General features: G+C 37.4%; 1 protein-coding gene and 1 long non-coding RNA gene across 4 annotated transcripts in view; both read right to left on the minus strand.

Annotated features, from left to right (window-relative positions):
- Positions 1-13,987, minus strand: part of kcnd3 (potassium voltage-gated channel, Shal-related subfamily, member 3) — a 217,983-nt gene that overhangs the window by 124,947 nt on the left and 79,049 nt on the right. The gene's annotated exons all lie outside the window — the stretch shown is intronic.
- Positions 3,734-4,765, minus strand: LOC125806149 (uncharacterized). 2 transcript variants are annotated; one of them, XR_007441447.1, is made up of 4 exons: positions 4,516-4,765; positions 4,230-4,309; positions 3,966-4,046; positions 3,734-3,794 (listed from the first exon to the last, which is right to left on the minus strand). It is a non-coding gene; the product is annotated as an uncharacterized LOC125806149 (long non-coding RNA). The 2 variants fall into 2 exon arrangements; XR_007441446.1 differs by lacking the exons at positions 3,734-3,794; positions 3,966-4,046 and adding an exon at positions 4,106-4,183.

Genomic DNA, 13,987 nt, shown 5'->3' on the forward strand with positions numbered 1-13,987 from the left:
TATCTATCTATCTATCTATCTATCTATCTATCTATATGTCTGTCTATTTCTCTCTATCTCTCTTTGTCTCTCTCTGTCTATCTGTCTCTCTCTATATATATCTCTCTGTCTGTCTGTCTTTCTCTATCTATCTATCTCTGTCTATTTCTCTCTTTCTCTGTGTCTCTCTCAATCTATCTCTGTCTCTCTCTCTCTTTCTCTCTCTTTCTCTCTATCGCTCTGTCTCAGTCTATCTTTCTCTCTCTATATCTCTCTATCTGTCCCTTTCTCTATATTTCTCTTTGTCTCTTTCTGTCACTTTCTCCCTTTGTCTCTCTCTCTCTTTCTCTCTCGTTCTCTCCCTCTATATCTCTCTCTGTCTGTCTGTCAATCTCTAAATATCTCCCTCTCTGTCTGTCTCTCTCTCTATCTCTGTCTATATGTTTCTTTCTCTCTCTGTCTTTCTGTCTATTTGTTTTTTTTTCTCTATATCTCTCTCTGTATCTCTCTCTATCTTTTTCTGTCTCTTTCTCTGTCTTTCTCTCTCCTTAATTTTAATTTCAATTTAAAAAAGCTTTATTGGCCTGAAATGCAATTAACAACGTCTGCCAAAGCAACACAAGTAGTTAATATACAAAAGGTAAAAAATAACAATGGATATAAAAAATATACATTAACATACCTTACATATAAAAGTAAATAATATAGATAAATAAAACACAAAATATATAAATGAATGAGATATTAATAACAATGTTATTAATTGTAATAATTTAAAAAAGAATGTGATTAGACTATTTAAGCTTATTTCTGTGGTGATGTAGAGCTGAGACATATTTGGCCGATATTGTTTAATGGAACAATGATATATTATGTAAAATAATACGTTTATGGGGAAAAACTGTACTGTAATTGAAAGAAGGCTCTAGTAACCTGTTGGAACCTCTAGACTGGATATAGAATGAGATACGATTGGTTGGGTATGGAGGTGTACAGGTTCTGTATGGATCCTGCAGCACATTTATCTATAGATGTTGCTGCAGCTGAGCCTGTAGATCCTGTAGCTCTACACTCGTAGGTTACTGAAGCTAAAGCTGAAGCTACAGCATCCAAGAAATGTATTGTATCACTACTAGAGGTGACAGACTGTCATATTTGATGTTCCCAGGGGTTTTTCATTCAGGTGCAGTGCTATTGGACAGCTGATGGACACCCAGGATGGTGGGCAATTTGTTGAATCCAAATGATCCAATTCAATCCAATGATGTATCTCCTGTCAACTAGGAAAAAATGGCTTTGAAAACGTCTAGCAGTTAACAGTCAACAGTCTCTCACCAAGAGGTACACTACCCAAAATAGAGCCTCATTATCGAGCAGTGTGGGCTACACTTCTACGACCTCTTGTGGTTAGACCCAATGCTAATCAACCAACAGCTAATGCTAATATATGTTTTTTTTTTTTTTATTAAGCAATGTTTTAATAAGGCTCTGGGCTGATCACGTTCTTTGAGAGATAATCCCCCACAATATTTTGGCGACCTTTTTGAAAGAAAGGCGGAGTTAGCGGAGCGGATCGAGCACAGGATGGAGTATTTGTAGAATCTGCTGATGAGCTGAGCAAATAAACATCCAGCACAAAGCCATCCACTGCTCCGCCATGCAAAACCAGGCCAGCAACAAAGATTATTGTAGTTTGTGGAAGAAGGATTAAAGACGGGAGCGCAGAGAATGACGACTCAACCGAGCGAAACAAACAAAACGGGCCTTAAACGTGAGCAGCCGTCAGCTTCAAACACACACATGCACACGTCCCGCACATCACACACACACACTCTCGCCCTGCACATCACACACAAAGTAAACCAGTTCAAACAATGCTTTTTATACAATCACATACAAAACACTGAGTAACTAAACCATTCCTAGAGTTTATAAATAAATACAGGTGATGTTGGTTTATGTGCTGCTCCTGATTGTAGTTTCAGTGATTTTAATTGATGTTGAGGTTAGAGATAGATAGATAGATAGATAGATAGATAGATAGATAGATAGATATATAGATAGATAGATAGATAGATAGATAGATAGATAGATAGATAGATAGATAGATAGATAGATAGACACTTTATTTATCCCAAAGGAAATTTAGGAAAGCATGAGAGCATGGATTTCAGGGGCATAAGTTAGGCCAGTAGAGATAAATGTTCAATAAATGTGCACAAAAGCCCAGAGGGTTGCTGTAAAAAAATATATCACACTTTTACTCACTGATAAAACTCTTGCATCTGGACTGCAATTGAAAAAACAGGAGGACCAGTGAGTTTTTTAGGCTTTTTCAGTCACCTGACATCATGTTCAGTAGCTCCTCCATTTCCACTCGCGCGCCCAAAGTGTAATTACGGTGCGCGGCAGTGGACAAATTAAATGCCAGGTGATGAATCTCAGAGATGTGCGTCCGGACGGGACTAAAATTAACTCCAGAAGACCCGGACATCTGAGAAAAACACATACATGGTCATTACGGATGGGAACAAAATCACAGAGGACCCCCCCCCATAAAATTTGAGAAGAAACTAATCCCACCCGGATAGGGCTAAACATTACATTTGGATGATATGGCCCTAAAATAAAATCACAATATTTCACCATATTTTGAGCAAAACACTAATACATAACAAAATACATAGTAAATTTTAATCCTTGACCTAAGATTAAAGCAACCTTTAATCATGCCCTAAACTTAACCTAACTCTTACCCTAACCCTAGCCTTAACCTAAACTAAACCTCGCCATAACCTAAACTTAACCTAAACTGTAGCCTTACCATATCCTTAATCACAACCTAAACTTAACTTAAACTGAACCTAAACTATAGCCTTAACTTAATCAATTACTTAACCTAGCCCAAACCTTAACCCTAGCCTAAACTAAACCAAAGACTTAACCTAGCCCAAACCTTAACCCTTGCCTAAACTAAACCAAAGACTTAACCTAGCCCTTACCTTAACCCTAACCCTAACTTAATCAAATACTTAACCTAGCCCTAACCTAAACTCAACCTAAACTGTAACTTCATTATAGACTTAACCTTACACTAACCTAAACTTAACGTCAACTTAACCAAACTTAACCTAGCCCTAACCTTAACCCTAACCTAGCCCTAACCTTAACCCTAACCTAAACTGTAGCCTTATCCTAACCTACACCATATCCTAAACTTAACCTAATTATAACCTTAACCATAACCTAAACTTAACCTAAACTTAACCTAATCATAACCTTAACCATAACCTAAACTTAACCTAAACTGTAGCCTTATCCTAACCTACACCATATCCTAAACTTAACCTAATTATAACCTTAACCATAACCTAAACTTAACCTAAACTTAACCTAATCATAACCTTAACCATAACCTAAACTTAACCTAAACTTAACCTAATCATAACCTTAAACATAACCTAAACTTAACCTAAACTGTAGCCTTATCCTAACCTACACCATATCCTAAACTTAACCTAATTATAACCTTAACCATAACCTAAACTTAACCTAAACTTAACCTAATTATAACCTTAACCATAACCTAAACTTAACCTAAACTGTAGCCTTATCATAACCTTAACCATAACCTAAACTTAACCTAATTATAACCTTAACCATAACCTAAACTTAACCTAAACTGTAGCCTTATCAAATCCTTAACGATAACCTAAACTTAACCTAAACTGTAAGCTTATGATATCCTTAACCATAACCTAAACTTAACCTAAACTGTAGCCTTATCATATCCTTAACCATAACCTAAACTTAACCTAAACTGTAAGCTTATCATATCCTTAACCATAACCTAAACTTAACCTAAACTGTAGCCTTATCATATCCTTAACCGTAACTTAAACTTAACCTAAACGGTAGCCTTATCTTAACCTACACCATATCCTAAACTTAAACTAATTATAACCTTAACCATAACCTAACTTAACCTAAACTGTAGCCTTATCATATCCTTAACCATAACCTAAACTTAACCTAAACTGTAGCCTTATCATATCCTTAACCATAACCTAAACTTAACTTAAAGTGTAGCCTTATCATATCCTTAACCATTACCTAAACTTAACCTAAACTTAACCTAATCATAACCTTAACCATAACCTAAACTTAACCTAAACTGTAGCCTTATCATATCCTTAACCATAACCTAAACGTAATCTAAACTGTAGCCTTATCATATCCTTAACCATAACCTAAACTTAATCTAAACTGTAGCCTTATCATATCCTTAACCATAACCTAAACTTAACCTAAACTGTAGCCTTATCATATCCTTAACCATAACCTAAACTTAATCTAAACTGTAGCTTTATCATATCCTTAACCATAACCTAAACTTAATCTAAACTGTAGCCTTATCATAACCTACACCATAACCTAAACTTAACCTAATCATAACCTTAACCATAACCTAAACTTAATCTAAACTGTAGCCTTATCATAACCTACACCATAACCTAAACTTAACCTAATCATAACCTTAACCATAACCTAAACTTAACCTAAACTGTAGCCATATCACATCCTTAACCAGAACCTAGACTTAATCTAAACTGTAGCCTTATCATAACCTACACCATAACCTAAACTTAACCTAATCATAACCTTAACCATAACCTAAACTTAACCTAATCATAACCTTAACCATAACCTAAATTTAACCTAAACTGTAGCCTTACCATAACCTACACCATAACCTAAACTTAACCTAATCATAACCTTAACCATAACCTAAACTTAACCTAATCATAACCTTAACCATAACCTAAACTTAACCTAATCATAACCTTAACCATAACCTAAACTGTAGCCTTATCACATCCTTAACCATAACCTAAACTTAACCTAATTATAACCTTAACCATAACCTAAACTTAACCTAAACTGTAGCCTTATCATAACCTTAACCATAACCTAAACTTAACCTAATTATAACCTTAACCATAACCTAAACTTAACCTAATCATAACCTTAACCATAACCTAAACTTAACCTAATCATAACCTTAACCATAACCTAAACTTAACCTAATCATAACCTTAACCATAACCTAAACTTAACCTAATCATAACCTTAACCATAACCTAAACTTAACCTAATCATAACCTTAACCATAACCTAAACTTAACCTAAACTGTAGCCTTATCACATCCTTAACCATAACCTAAACTTAACCTAATTATAACCTTAACCATAACCTAAACTTAACCTAAACTGTAGCCTTATCACATCCTTAACCATAACCTTAACTTAACCGATCTCTTACCCTAAATCTAACTTTAACCACTTCAAACTAACTTCAAATTAACCTAACTCTTAACCTTACTTATAAATGTAAGCAGAATCTAAAATAAAATAACACTTAACCTAACCTCATTTAACCTAAACTTTAATTTAATGGTAGGTGCAGCGGAAACAGGTTAGATACCTGTAAAGATTCCTGTAACACAGTATCATACTGAGAGCAGCTCACAGGGAGAGCTAACCAGGCTAAAGCACAGACCCCCCCCCCCCACCCCCCAAACACACACACACACACACACACACACACATTTTATTGATTCATTTGCTATTTGCTGTTCTACTTTGAGATCAAAAATAAATGTACCAGTGTTTGACATCATTTGACACTCATACTTATTTTGGTTCGCATATTTTTCAGTATTTAGAATGGAAAGTCTGATCAGACTTAAATGAGGTTTTGTCCTAATATCAGCCTGCACTGGATTGTTGAGAGCTGGTGCTGGAAGCTGAGCTGGAAAGTTTTTTTTTTTCGGTTTCATTAGTAGCACAGATGTGAAGTTGCTTGTGTAAAAATATTATAATTGTGCTCAAATATTTTTAATATCATTACGTAAAACAATGGCTGATACTTTGTCTTTGAATTCCTGCCAAGGCTATTGTACGAGAACACAGACAGCGGATCACTCGTTTATTCATAGAAATAAATACTGCAGTCCATTCACTTATTATACAAGCTGGTAAACTCGCACACTGTCATGCACAAGATCTATTAAATAACGCTTTAAAAATGTCACAGTGCCAATTTATCCTGTCTATTTAATGAGATTCTGCTGAAACCAAAGTTAATCAGCTGTTCTGAAGAGGCTGTGATGCATAAATGATATAAAGCCCAGGGAAGATCCCTCAACCAATTACAACAGCTTCTTCAATCTGTTCCAGAAGCTCCAGATTTCCAATTCAAATTCAGCCACATGAGAGGAAATAGATTTTTTTTTATTTTATTGTGTAGTGTGGTCTTAATAGGCCTAAAAAAGGTAATAATAATAATTGCTATTAAACATTACAATAACTACATAGTCTCTGTCTTGACTTAGTTATATGAACTTAATACACATAAACAGCCCACAAATACAACAGCTACAAACTACAAAAGTATACAATAGACACAACAATAAATGACTAATTTTCTACAAGTACAACCGTTCAACAAAGATCACTCATTTGAATGTCTACAGTACACTGGTGCAGCCAAAACATTAAATACACACAAAAAAAAAACTCACCAGTCAGGCGGCCTATTATTGTGAATTAGTTTCACATTGAAGAACAGCCTTTAAAAAGCCTTTTTAATATGATGTGACACAATATCTGTATGATTTGCAGCTGCAATTCCATGATAGTTATCTAACTACTGAATTAATCCAGCATGAGCTCCGTTTATGACTAAGCAACGCGTAACAGCTTCAACACAGCGCTGCTGAGAAGGGTTTAGACAGCCATGGCCCCGCCCTAGTGATAAACATGAATTTGATTGGTTAGATTGTCTTGCGACTTTGCTAACAGACTCATTACTACACCCTTCACAAAATCAGGAGAAGGGTCCACACAGACACGTGAGCAGACGCCATTTTAAAAAGCAGTTTTGATTGGTTAGAACCGCTGTCAGTCAGATAAGAGTCGTGTAGCAACTAAAAAACACAGACTTATACTTTGAATTAGTTGCTGTTTTTTTTTTTATTTTAGTTAATTTATAAAAGAAGTCCATACACTTACAATAGCTATGATATATATTTCCTGATTAAATAGTATGTAATTATTTACATGCACTTATTGTCACCCCTTCTCTGAAGGGTTAGAGGGGCCTTACTGTACACCACTGGAATCACTACTAGGGGTGACTGACTGTCGTATGAGATGCTCCTGAGATCTTCACATCAGCAGCAGGAGGCTCAACCTGGAGAATGGGAGGAGGACTAAACTCAAAGCCAGAGAGAACAGTGAAGACATGCAGAGACATCTCACTTCTATGTGCCGAGACCAAGACTAATCCCCAGCTTTTTGTAGCAGCAGCAGGAAGAGAAATGCTCAGCAGGAAGCAGAAGACTTTGAGGTTTAAATAGCTAATGGTACAAATAATAACCATGTCCAAAAACTTGGTTTGAGTCTTTTGTAAGATTACCAAACATGAGAGAATCAATATTATTAGTATTTAATATTATTTCATATGTATTTAATTCCTGAGACCCCTTTGTATTTTAAAGTTCGGTAACACTTTACTTGGATGGTCCATTTGATGGCCTCTTTGATGCTCAACTGACATTCAACTAACATTCAGCTACATGTCTATTAAATGCAAATGAGCTAAAAGGTGAAAGTAAATGATTCTCTATTGAATAAAACCCTACATTCAACTCTAATCCAAACGCTTATCTTAATATTTTAGGATTGGGTTTAGGGTTAGATTTTAAGTTTAGGTTAAGGTTAGGGTTAGGTGTAGGATTAGATTATAGGCTTGATTAAGGGTAAAGGTTAGGGCAAGGGTTAGGTGTAGGGTTTGATTTTATGGTTGATTAAGGGTTAGGGTTAGGTGTAGGGTTTGATTTTAGGGTTGATTAAGGGTTAAGGTTAGGATTAGGTGTAGGGTTTCATTTTAGGGTTGATTAAGGGTTATGGTCACGGTTAGGTGTAGGGTTTGATTTTAGGGTTGATTAAGGGTTAAGGTTAGGGTTAAGTGTAGGGTTAGAGTTTAAGTTTAGGTTAAGGTTAGGTTAAGGGTTTGGTGTAGGGTTAGATTTTATGGTTGATTAAGGGTTAAGGTTAGGGTTAGGTGTAGGGTTAGATTTTATGGTTGATTAAGGGTTAAGGTTAGGGTTAAGTGTAGGGTTTGATTTTATGGTTGATTAAGGGTTAAGGTTAGGGTTAGGTGTAGGGTTAGATTTTATGGTTGATTAAGGGTTAAGGTTAGGGTAAGGGTTAGGTGTAGGGTTAGATTTTATGGTTGATTAAGGGTTAAGGTTAGGGTTAAGTGTAGGGTTTGATTTTATGGTTGATTAAGGGTTAAGGTTAGGGTAAGGGTTAGGTGTAGGGTTAGATTTTATGGTTGATTAAGGGTTAAGGTTAGGGTTAGGTGTAGGGTTAGATTTTATGGTTGATTAAGGGCTAAGGTTAGGGTTAGGTGTAGGGTTAGATTTTAGGATTGATTAAGGGTTAAGGTTAGGGTTAGGTGTAGGGTTAGATTTTATGGTTGATTAAGGGTTAAGGTTAGGGTTAGGTGTACGGTTAGGTTCTATTTTTAATCATTTACATTCAACATAGGGTTAAGTTAAATTTAATGGACATTCTATTCAGTGTTAGTTGAATGTCAGTTGAGCATCAACAAGGCCATAAAATGGACCATCCAAGTAAAGTGTTACCAAAAGTTCTGTCGGTGGGAAGTTAGTCAGTTGGTCTGTGGTGTTGCACCATGGTGTTAGGATATGGCAGTCGGGCCATGTGTAGATTGGGGACTAGGTTAAGACCTAATTAGGCCTAAGTACTGTCAGTGTCTTAACCTCTCTCTAAGAGGAAAAGAGAGAGGGAGAATAGAGAAAGGAGGGAGAGAAAAAGAAGAAAGAGAAGAAGGAAAACACAAAGAGGGAGACAGAAACATGACTAGACAGATAGATAGCATGATAGAACGAGATTGTGTAAAAGAGACATATAATGTGAAAGAGAGACAGGAGAAAGAGAGAGAGAAAAGAGTGAGAGGCAGAGAGAAAGAAAGACAGATTCAGAGAGACAAACTAATAAAGAGCAAGAGAGAGATAGTGAGAGACAGAGTGAAAGAGACAAGGGTGAGAGGGAGAGAGAAAGGAAGACAGATTAACAGAAACAAAGTGTGAGAGAGAGAAATAGAGAGAGAAAGTAAGAGGAAAAAAGAGAGAGTGAATGAGAGAAAGAGTAAGAGAGAGAAAAGAGTGAGAGGGAGAGAGAAAGGAGGACAGATTGAGAGAGACAACTTAATAGAGGGAAAGAGAGAGATAGTGAGAGAGACAAGGGTGAGATGGAGAGAGAGAAAGGAAGACAGATTAACAGAGACAAAGTGAGAGAGAGATATATATAGAGAGAGAGTGAGAGGAAAAAAGAAAGAGTGAATGAGAGACAGTGAGAGAGACAAAATGTGTGAGAGACAGAGAGAGAAAGAGAAAGGAAGAGAGAGAAAGACAAAACGAGAGAAAGAGAGAGTGAGAGACAGAGTGAGAAAGAGAAAAAAGAATGAGAGTGAGAGAGAAAGGAAGACAGATTAAGAGAGACAAAATGAGAGTGAAAGAGAGAGAGAATGAGAGACAGACAAGAGTGAGAGTGAGAGAGAGAAAGGAAGACAGATTAAGAGAGACAACATGAGAGAAAGAGAGAGTGAGAGGAAGAAAGAGCGATACAGAGTGAGAGAGAAAGAGAGAGAGACAGACTGAGACACAGAGTGAGAGAGAGAATTAGAGAGATACAGAGAGTGAGAGGGAGAAACAGCAATACAGAGTGACAGAAAAAGAGAGAGAGACAGACTGAGACACAGAGTGAGAGAGAGAATTAGAGAGATAGAGAGAGAGTGGTGAGTTAGGGGAGTGTGCATCTAGAGACACTAAATCCCCTAAATGTGCGCTGCTATTTTTGGGTGAGCCAGACGCCGTGCGATTAAAGCATGCGTGGTCCAGCGCAGCTCAGCTGTGCAGCCGTGCAGCCACCATTATCACCACTATCACCACCATCACCACGGCAGCAGAGCCGTTACTACGACAATAAGAGGTCAGACTGACCACAGATTCACTACACTGCTGTCCTACAGCATTCTGATCGAACGCTTACGCCTTTCTTTCCCGAACTGAGACTTGTGTACTTGTGTTGCCTAGCAACTAATGCCCAGAAGATGCCAGGCAGCTGCAGCAGCAGCGGGAGGAGCTGAAACCCGCTCTGCAGCATCAGGAGCTCCAAAGCACAAGAGGGTTTCTCTGATCCTCACAGCTTCCCGTCACAGAACCGGTCCTGCTGCGCTGCCAGCTGGAGCAGCCAGTCATTCACATCATCCTTATGAGACAGTCGGCGGTACACAACAGGCCTGCGCCCAGACTGAGCTTAAATAAACTCGGCTGGATGTGGCTTAACCCTGTTGTAGCTAAAGCAGCATCAATGATACTGTGACCACTTACAAATGATGAGTTTCTTTGATTCTACCAAATTGAAAACCTCTGGAATATAATCAAGAGGAAGATGGATGATCACAAGCTATGGAACCATCAAACCAAGCTGAACTGCTTGAATTTTTGCACCAGGAGTAAAGGCATAAAGTTATCCAAAAGCAGTGTGTAAGACTGGTGGAGAAGAAAATACCAAGATAAATGAAAACTGTGATTAAAAACCAGTGTTATCCCAACAAATATTGATTTCTGAACTATTAAAACTTTATGAATATGAACTTGTTTTCTTTGCATTATTTGAGGTCTAAAAGCAAAGAAAACACAACGAGGGAGACAGAAACATGACTAGACAGATAGATAACATGATAGAAAGAGATTGTGTAAAAGAGACATATAATGTGAAAGAGAGACAGGAGTAAGAGTGAGAGAAAAGAGTGAGAGGCAGAGAGGAAGAAAGACAGATTAAGAGAGACAAACTAATAGAGATAAAGAGAGAGATAGTGAGAGACAGAGTGAAAGAGACAAGGGTGAGAGGGAGAGAGAAAAAGGAAGACAGATGAACAGAGACAAAGTGAGAGAGAGATATAGAGAGAGAGTAAGAGGAAAAAAAAGAGTGAATGAGAGACAGTGAGAGAGACAGAGTGAGAGAGACAAAATGTGTGTGAGAGACAGCGAGAGAAAGGAAGAGAGAGGAAGACAAAATGAGAGAAAGAGAGAGTGAGAGACAGAGTGAGAGAAAGAAAAGAATGAGAGTGAGAGAGAAAGGAAGACACATTAAGAGAGACAAAATGAGAATGAAAGAGGAGAGAGAATAAGAGACAGACAAGAGTGAGAACAACAGGCCTGCGCCCAGACTGAGCTTAAATAAACTCGGCTGGATGTGTCTTAACCCTGTTGTAGCTAAAGCAACATCAATGATAACCTCTGCAATATGACCAAGAAGAAGATGGAAGATCACATGCCATGAAGCCATCAAACCAAGCTGAACTGCTTGAATTTTTGCACCAGGAGTAAAGCAGCATAAAGTTATCCAAAAGCAGTGTGTAAGACTGGTGGAGAAGAAAATGCCAAGATGCATGAAAACTGTGATTAAAAACCAGGGTTATTCCACCAAATATTGATTTCTGAACTCTTAAAACTTTATGAATATGAAGTTGTCTTTTTTGCATTATTTTAGGGTCTGAAAGTTCTGCATCTTTTCTATTATTTCAGCCATTTCTCATTTTCTGCAAATAAATGCTCTAAATGACAGTATTATTATTTGGAATTTGGGAAATTTTTCTGTAGTTTATAGAACAAAACAACAATGTTCAATCTACTCAATTATATAGGAAAAAGTTACAAATGTGAGAGTTAGTTATGAGATTTAATCCGTATTTTAATACAAAAAGTAAAAAGTAATCTAAATATAATCTGAAATCAGCAGTAGCCAAACCAGCCAAAATGATTAATTTGCGTTAAAAAAAAAGGTTCCAGATTAATCACAAGCAGAGTGAATTTTTACATTCGATTCCCAAGTTTGTGCAGTAAGTGTAATGTTCCAACAATAAAAGAGAAGATATAAAATGTGGCAATATTAATGCAGTGAAAACTACCTAGGTTTAGTAAAGCTAAGCTACGTAAACAAAACTGTAATAATAAAAAATAATAATAATTTTCTTTTAAAGTCAAACGAGTGCTGGATGTTAATCTACACAGATTTCTCCCCTAAAAATCTCCCCTGATTTTCTGATAAATTAAATGATTTTAAATGCGCCTTATAGTGCGAAAAACAGTCAATGTGACAACAGCACGTACTGTAGTAATTTCATTATTCATGGTGCAGGGTAGATCACAGGGCAGAAGCAGCTGCTTTTTGGCCTAGGATAAAAGGGTTAAAGAGTAGATTATGATGTGTATCCTGGGTTTGGATTGTTTCTCTGGGATTAGTGTTTACTTGGCGGGTTCCAGACGTCTGTTCGGTCGTTCACATCAGTCCCGACAGGTTTCTAAACCTTGGGCTGGGCTGCATTATATCCCATAACATTACACAACGTGCAATGTGATGATCTTCTAAACTTATTTGGGAGTGTTTAAGAAGAGAGAGAGAGAGAGAGAGAGAGGGAATAAGAGATGGCACACTGAACTCCCTGTGCCATCTAAATCCAGAGGGGCTGTCATGACATCAACAAGCAGTAGCATCTCATCTACTGAACAGCTTGTGTGTTTCTGCACATGTACACTCATTTCTATGAAACTAAAATATCCTAATCTGCTGGAAAAACACGGGATGCATTTATGTCTGAGGCAGATATGACAATAATTATGTTTGATCTGATTAGACATTGGGTCTCACCAAGAGAGGGTGCAGAAAGTGCTTCTCTTATAAAAGAGTTCTATAAAAAGGCTTTCAGAATCTACTTTTGGGTAGTGTTCCTCCTGGTGAGAGACGATCATTCACTATCACATTCATTTGCAGTGGTGTCCTGATCTAGGAACCTGTACTGCTATGGATTGGAACCATACAGTCTTTAACGAAAACTATGACGAGAAATCTTCATTGACGACCTACTTTTCATGAGGAAAATGAGATGAGAACTAAATAAAGATAAATATATGAAAACAGCACGTTCCGTCTTTTTCCTTATCCTCACTGATTCCATCAAAAAATGTTGGACTAAAATTAAGTAGACTAAAACTAGACTAAACCTAATTATAACCAAAAAACTACAATATGACTAAAACTGTTATACATTTTAGTCAAAAAACTAAAATCAAAATCACCTGTCAAAATGAACACTGGTCAGGTTCAAAAAGCGAGTGCATCACAATCCTTCCTTCAACTGCTGGTGTGATGATCTGGGGAACATTGCATACGACAGTCTGTCACCCCTAGTAGTGATTTGAGGGACACTAGTGGCTCAGAGACACTTGCAGAACATCCTGCGGCCACATGTGTTGCTGCCTCTCATGGCAGGACTTCTGTCTAGCATTTTTCAGCAGGATAATGCTCACCCACATTGCTTCTTGCTCGTCTTGCCCAGTCAGCAGATTTATCACAAATCGAGCATCTATAGGAGCAGCTGGGACTCAAGTTTCAGCTTCAACCTACGAGTGTAGAGCTACAGGATCTACAGGACCAACTGCAGCAACATCTGTTTGTTAAAATGAGCCACAGGATGCTATACTAAACCTGTATTAGCAAGCTGGCCAGTGTTGAAAATCCCATCCCCTGAGGAAACACTCCATGTTCAATTTACTTACTGGTGTCCCATGACTTTGGCATGTGCACAAACAGTTCTTTATTGGGTTAAAGGGTTATTTTGATTGGTGGAAAACATTTATAGGCTGTGTATTGGGTAACTCATTCAATGAATCAGAGGTGTTTTCATTTTAATAAAATGAATAAAGTGAATAAAAGAAGTGAAAAAATAATTTTAGGGACAGCCGTCCGAGCATTGGCCCCATCACCAGTTGGACACTCAAGCTGGACGCCCATCTGTGGCTGGGATTCCAAGACAGCATAATTAGCCTCAGAGGAAATATGTGCCAGCCTC

Source organism: Astyanax mexicanus, chromosome 12 (genome assembly GCF_023375975.1).
Source record: "Astyanax mexicanus isolate ESR-SI-001 chromosome 12, AstMex3_surface, whole genome shotgun sequence".
Taxonomy (NCBI): domain Eukaryota; kingdom Metazoa; phylum Chordata; class Actinopteri; order Characiformes; family Acestrorhamphidae; genus Astyanax; species Astyanax mexicanus.